We start from the raw sequence: 7,989 nt of genomic DNA on the forward strand, positions 1-7,989 counted from the left end.
ATCCGTTGCCTGATGCTCCCTCTGAACAGCAGTAGCAAAGTATTGCGTGTTGCACCACATTGCAATGAACTTTAAGTCGAAGATCCCTTCCCAGGGAGTAGATTCTACTCTCATAAACTCAGCCTTACGTGAAGAACATACGTAAATGCCTAAGTATACAGGGTGTTAAAAAAGGTACGGTGAAACTTTCAGGAAACATTCCTCACACATAAAGAAAGAAAATATGTTATGTGGACATGTGTCCGGAAACGCTTACTTTCCATGTTCGAGCTCATTTTATTACTTCTTTTCAAATCACATTAATCATGGAATGGAAACACACATCAACAGAACGTACCAGCGTGACTTCAAACACTTTGTTACAGGAAATGTTCAAAATGTCCTCCGTTAGCGAGGATACATGCATCCACCCTCCGTCGCATGGAATCCCTGATGCGCTGATGCAGCCCTGGAGAATGGCGGATTGTATCACAGCCGTCCACAATACGAGCACGAAGAGTCTCTACATTTGGTACCAGTGTTGCGTAGACAAGAGCTTTCAAATGCCCCCATAAATGAAAGTCAAGAGGGTTTAGGTCAGGAGAGCGTGGAGGCCATGGAATTGGTCCGCCTCTACCAATCCATCGGTCACCGAATCTGTTGTTGAGAAGCGTACGAACACTTCGACTGAAATGTGCAGGAGCTCCATCGTGTATGAACCACATGTTGTGTCGTACTTGTAAAGGCACATGTTCTAGCAGCACAGGTAGAGTATCCCGTATGAAATCATGGTAACGTGCTGCATTGAGCGTAGGTGGACGAAACTAAAATGAGCTCTAACATGGAAATTAAGCGTTTCCGGACACATGTCCACATGACATCTTTTCTTTATTTGTGTGTGAGGAATGTTTCCTGAAAGTTTGGCCGTACCTTTTTGTAACACCCGGTATATGAAGGATAAAAGTAACTGTCATACGCTGGCCGAAGTGGCCGTGCGGTTAAAGGCGCTGCAGTCTGGAACCGCAAGACCGCTACGGTCGCAGGTTCGAATCCTTCCTCGGGCATGGATGTTTGTGATGTCCTTAGGTTAGTTAGGTTTAACTAGTTCTAAGTTCTAGGGGACTAATGACCTCAGCAGTTGAGTCCCATAGTGCTCAGAGCCATTTGAACCATTTTTTTGAACTGTCTTACCTGAATTTAGACTACAAGAATCGTTAAAAGACGTAAGCGGCAAATTCTAGTAAAGGAAGCTTCCAGAATTGCTAAAATAGTTCTTTATTTCTTTTCAAAAATATAACGAGCCATTTTGAGGCCATTGGCCATACTAAGTGACAAGGCCAGAATGTGAAAACAAAACATTAATTGCATTTGTTATTCACTAGGGCATTCACAATATGGCATCGTAGTCACAGTTATACCTCTCCAGAGGCGTGTGAAACGTTAAATTCCCACGCTCGGGTTCCCGGGTTCGATTCCCGGCGGGGTCAGGAATTTTCTCTGCCTCGTGATGACTGGGTGTTGTGTGATGTCCTTAGGTTACTTAGGTTTAATGAGTTCTAAGTTCTAGGGGACTGATGACCATAGATGTTAAGTCCCATAGTGCTCAGAGCCATTATTGAAACGTTAAAATACGTTGTGGAACAACGTCTCAACAACTTATGGTTCTTTCAACTTACGCGGTCCCATCTCCTTAATTTCCTACCTTTTTGGAATTTCTTCTCTATTACTCCACAGTTCATAACCAATAAATTGTGATCAGAGTCCACATTTGCACCTAGGAATGTCTTACAATTTGAAATCCGGTTCCGAAATCTCTGTCCTATCATTCTACAATCAATCTGAAACCTTCCAGGGTCTCCAGGCCATGTATATGGCCTAATTTCGTGATTCTTAAACCAAGTATTACCGATGATTAAATTGTGCTTAGTGCAAAATTTTACCAGGCTATTCTTTTTCATTCCTTTCTTCCAGTCCATATTCACCTACTATTTTTCCTTTTCTTCCTTTTCGTACTATCGAATTCCAGTCCCCCATCACTATTAAATTTTCGTCTCCCTTAATTCAAATGGTTCAAATGGCTCTGAGCACTATGGGACTCAACTTCTGAGGTCATTAGTCCCCTAGAACTTAGAACTAGTTAAACCCAACTATCCTAAGGACATCACACACATCCATGCCCGAGGCAGGATTCGAACCTGCGACCGTAGCGGTCTCGCGGTTCCAGACTGCAGCGCCTATAACCGCACGGCCACTTCGGCTGGCTCTCCCTTAATTATCTGAATAATTTCTTTTACATCATAATACATTTCTTTAAACTCTGTATCATCTGCAGAGCTAGTTGGCATATAAACTTGTACTACTGTGGTGGATGAGGGCTTCGTATCTATCTTGGCTACAATAATGCGTTCACTATGCTGTTCATAGTAGCTTACGCGTGTTCATTTTCTTCTTATTCATCATTAAAGCTACTCCTGGCTTAACTCCAACTGATTTTATATTTATAGCACTGTATTCACCTCACGAGAAGTCCTGTTACTCCTGCCACCCAACCTCACTAATTTCCACTATATCTAACTTTAACCTATCCATTTCCCTTTTTAAATTTTCTGACTTACCTGTCCGATTAAGTGATCCAACTTTCCGCACTCGGATCCGTAGAATGTCAGTTTTGTTTCTCCTTATAACGACATTCTCCCTCGTAGTCCCTGCCCGGGGATTCGAATCGGGGACCGCCTTACGTCCGGAATATTTTATCCAGGAAGATGCCATCATCATTTAACCATGCAGTAAAGCTGCATGCCCTCTGGAAAAATTACGGGCGTAGTTTCCCCTTGCTTTCAGCCGTTCGCAACACAAGCACAGCATGGACTTTTGTTTGATATTACAAGGTCAAATCAGTCAGTTATTCAGACTGTTGCCCCTGCAACTACTGAAAAGGCTGCTCTCACTTTTCAGGAAGCACCCGTTTGTCTGGCCTCTCAAAAAATACCCCTCCGTTGTAGCTGCACCTACGGCACTGCTAACTGTATCGCTGAAGCACGCGAGCGTCCCCACCACCGGCACGGTCCGTGGTTCATGGAGGGAGATCCGTAAGAATATGCTCTGACAGTCCAAGCTTTCCACAGTCACGGACATCACTGCTTCGTTATTGCACCTTTTCAGAGCAAGAACGTTCCACTAAACAACGATCCGCAAGCGAGCCGTTTTCGAGATGACTGTAGATGTGTGGTCACGAGCTGCCATTATCTTCTTATGAAATATTGTCCTAGTTAGTACAAGTATATCTGAAATGTAAACTTTTCAATTACGTCTGTATCTGTTGGGCTCACTACATTCAGTACAAACTGTTGGACGATGTGCATTAACATAAAATGGCGCTGTAACGATAAATAAGTGCATTTCTTGCCCAAAAAGCTATAGAGCTAGTACGAGAAGTGCTTGTAATTTTTAGGGAGTCGGAGATAGTCTTGCATTACACTCGCATGAGCTGTCTCTGCTAAGAGCGTTACCACTGTCAGCGGGTAACGGAAGCTACCGTCCTTGAACTGTTTTGCATGGACAGCGTACATTTTTCTACTGTATCGGTACCTGGATGCTCTTTACCCTTAGAACTGCTGTACATTGCCTTACCGATTCATGCCCAACCCGTACTTGTGCTCTTTCTCTAATTATTCCATTGTTGTCGGGACGTTAAACGCTATTTCATCACTTACATTGATCCCGCATCTATCCGAAAATTAAAGCAGGATGTCCTAGTAAAGCTAACCTCCTTGGATTGTTAGGCCTTGTCGTATTTCTTCTAAACGATCAAGGTCTCGGCCCCTCTGCTGGGATCTTCTTCAGGATCTTGTGGTGTCCACTGTTGATTTGTTCAATCAACAGTGGGCACCAAAAGATCCTGTACAAGATCCCCGCAGAGAGAAGAAATACGACATGGCCTACAAACTCGAAAGATTTTAACTTCACTGACAACGCCCACGAAAGCCTGCAGGCTTACATAAAACTTTTTTCAAATGTGACTATATGCTTCCAGAGACATTTCAAGTCCTACGCATATATGATGTACATATGCACTGAAGCAGCGAACGAAAATTTGTGTCAAGGATTGGATCTGAACTCTGGTCTAGGCTGATGAGCTGATCACTATGCCAGCCTCCCCCATTTCGTTCGATGCTGAGGAGTTATTCCAGAACAGGGAAAGATCCTCTGCAATTCTGTTCGAGTTTAGGGGGAACACCAAATGGGCTGGTGTGTGAATGGGAATTTGGATTGAGGAGGGAGGGGTGCTAGGTTAGTTCCTGCAGTTGTAGAAGGCCACTGTCCACGGGAGGCACTGTGGTTAGCCCATGTATCTAGAGAGCAAGGGGCCCAGGTTCGAATCCTGGTCTTGGTACAAATTTTCATTCGACGCTTCAGTCTGCTTTTATACACACACACACACTTATATATATATATATATATATATATATATATATATATATATATATATATATATATATATATATATATATATATATATATATATATATATATGTTCTTCATGTAAGGCTGAGTCTCTGAGAGTAGAATCTACTCCCTGGAAAGGGATCTTCTACTTAAAGTTCATTGCAACATGGTGCAATACACAATACTTTGCTGCTGCTGTTGAATCGTGCGAAAGGGCACTAGAAATAAGTTTTCATTCATGAACAAACGATACAGTTTGCACGGTTGTCATGGTTATAGCAGGTCGTTTATAGTCATAAGTAAAATTTCAAAGTATTTAAACCACGCTTCTGGCATTACTTTTTGATAAGAACAGCTAGTGTGCTCTCGTTTTCGCTCCGAAATAAAATTATTTGCACATGACAGATGTCAATTCTTTGAACATTCCGTGGCTAACGACGGATTTTGATCCAGTGGTCATGAATCACGCGTGATGGAAGGAAAATTATATTTAACCATCATTCATTTAGAACAACTTTTTTTATTCTTTTATCGTCAATGTTCTGACTGAATTGATGCATCCCGCCACTATTTCTTCTCCTGTGCCAACCTTTTCGCCTCAGAGAACCTACACCAAGCGACCTATATTATTTGTTGGATACATTGCAGCCTCTGCCTGCTCCTACAGTTTTACTCTCTACATCTCCCACAATGCAGTGGAAGTTACTCCATGGCGCCTTAACTTATGACCTACAATCCTGTCTCTTCTTGTTGTTGCTGTACGCAGCTCATGGTCTAGTGGTTAGAGTCGCAGCCTCTAGATTGTGGGGTCCTGGGTTCCGTTCCCGGCTGGACGGAGATTTTCTTCCTTTCAGTGAAAATTTCATCACTTTCATTGCTGCTGCAGTTATCCTAAAATTAAAAAGGGATGTCCTGGTAAAGGGAACCACCTGGACTGCTAAAACATTTCCTTTATTTCGCTTTACTAACACAACCAGTCAATTTCAGTACAATGGGCCGTTTCAATTGTCTTCGTTAGTTTTAGTCGTGCCTAAGCCTGTCACATGGGTGTTTGTGTTGTCCTAAACATTTCATCTCATTTTCAGTCCTAATCATGTCATCTCATTTTCATCAGAAAGACGCGCAAATTGCCGAAGTTGTGTCATATAGGATGATTTGCCTCAGCGCCTGAAAAACCCCATAAGACCCTTTCATTTCTTGTCAGTGCTTCACACATAGATCTTTCCTCGCCCTTTCTGACCCTTCTCTTTTAGTATCTTTTCAGTCCACTTAATTTTCATCATCTGTTCATAGCACAAAATCTCAAACGTTTCGATTTTCTTTTCTCTGGTTTACCCACAGACCGTAAGTCACTTCCATGCAATACTGTGCTCTAGACGGACAATCTCAGAAATTTCTTCCTCAGTTTAGGGCAGTGTTTGATACTACATTCATCATCATCATCAGTTATCTGCTATATTAGCAGGTCCTTTGCCTCTCCATTTTCTGCGATCCATTGCTTCCTTCTTAAGGCTGCTGTATGTTGTACCGTCCATCATGTCAACCAGTATCTAGAATCTCTTCCTTCCTCGCTTCCTTTTCCCTTCTACATAACCTTCTAAAACTGTTTTTATCAGTCCGTCATTCTTTCTTAATATATGCCCAAGCCAATTTCTTTTTCTTCTCTTTATTACATCTAGTAACTGCCTTTTCTCTCCCACTCTTCTCAGTACGTCTTCATTTTTTACTCTGTCCATACAACTTATTCTTTCCATCTTCCGCCATGTCCAGATCTCAAAAGCCTCCAGCCTTTCTCTGTCTTTTTTCCTCATAGTCCATGTTTCAGCGCCATATAGAAGAACACTCCGTACAAGACATTTTATGAGTCTCTTTCTGAGTTCTCTGTCCAGACCGCTGCAGAAGATTCTCCTTTTCTTATAAAACGCCTCTTTTGCCATTGCTATCCTTGTTTTAATTTCTGTGGTGCACTTCCAGTCGGTGTCTATCCTGCTTCCAAGATACTTAAAATTTTGCACCTGTTCTAGTGTTTCTCCATTCAGCACAATTTTTATTTCCTTATTTCCTCCTATTGCCAATCCTTTTGTTTTATTTGTGTTAATTTTCATTCCATATTTTTTTCCGTTAGTTGCAATGGTGTCCACCAAATCCTGTAATTCTTTTTCCCCTGTGGCTAGAAGGACCATGCCATCAGCAAATCTCAAGCACTCTACTCTTCTTCCTCCAATTTCTACTCCTTTGTCATCTAATGAGCATTGGTCAATCATATTTTCCAAGTACAGGTTGAAAAGAGTAGGTGATAAACAGCATCCTTGTCTTACTCCTTTCCCTAGTCTGATCCAGTTTGTGCTTTTTCCTATTGCGCAACACAATTAAAGGATCACTTTTTCTGAAACCTCGTAACTGTCTTCCATTGCGAGTTTGAAATTTGTGTCATAGGTGCCTACAAGCTTCCTCTGCAATTGCACAAAAGCGTAGAGCCCTGCGACGGCACCGTCTAACTCGGCGATGCTTCAAATAACAAGGGATCGATACGTGCGAGGGAAAAAAAACGCCTGAACTCAGAAGTTCATATGAGGTGTAAGGTAGGTTAATGTTGTTACATTGGCAGAAAATGTCACCATAATTCTGCCCAACTCCACCGTGAACGTATCACACGATTGGAAGGTCCTCACACCCCCTCTTACCCACATGTCACCCAATCAAATTTCATCTCTTCTTTCGACTCCTCCTCAGTGTACGTAAGAACCGCGACGCCCAGCGTTGCAATCATGCGATTTTCTTATGGGTGACCGAGAAAAGCTTTTCAGACACACCGCCGCTCAGAATTGACACGAAAAGGCTTCAGGAGATGGCTTAAAGGCCGTAAATGAAACCATCCCTTACTTTGGGGCGCTGATTCCCACACATTTTGTGCTCGAAAACGACAGTTCGCAGTTCAATGACCAACAGGACGACGTTCTTGACAACACTGGACGCAACTCACACCCTCCGGACGATTCAGCCCTTCTCTCAGGAATGCGTGGGGTTGCAATTCCCTTTGATGTGATCTGACCCCTTTGCAGTGTAGAGAGCTCGCAATTTTTGATTTGGTATACAGCGTGGAACCACGAAGGACCCTTCAAACCCATTCAACGAAATTTTAACGTGGTCCGAAGCAGCAAAGGAAGTTTACGCGTTCTCAGCCCAAAATAAATGAGTAGTGTAGGAACATGCTAAAACCTCCTCCTTATCGCTTCCGCAGGAATCACAAAGACAAGATTACGCTAGTTACACAGCGCACGGAGGCCTTTAAGCAATAATTATTCCCACGCTCCATACATGAATAGGACATGAAGAAATCCTAGTAACTGGTACAGCAGAAAGCACCGTCTGCCATGAACTTTACAGTGGTTTGAGAGCTTAGGTGTAAACGCAGGACATATTAATCAGCTCGCGTACTATACATTAACGAGGTGTTTTACAACAACAACACAATTTTGTTCACCAGAGACTGCACAATAAACGATTGTTTGATTACTAACTCCTGAATACTTCATACGTTTTACGAGTAGAGTGAGTGGAGTG

This window comes from Schistocerca serialis, chromosome 7 (genome assembly GCF_023864345.2).
Source record: "Schistocerca serialis cubense isolate TAMUIC-IGC-003099 chromosome 7, iqSchSeri2.2, whole genome shotgun sequence".
Taxonomy (NCBI): domain Eukaryota; kingdom Metazoa; phylum Arthropoda; class Insecta; order Orthoptera; family Acrididae; genus Schistocerca; species Schistocerca serialis.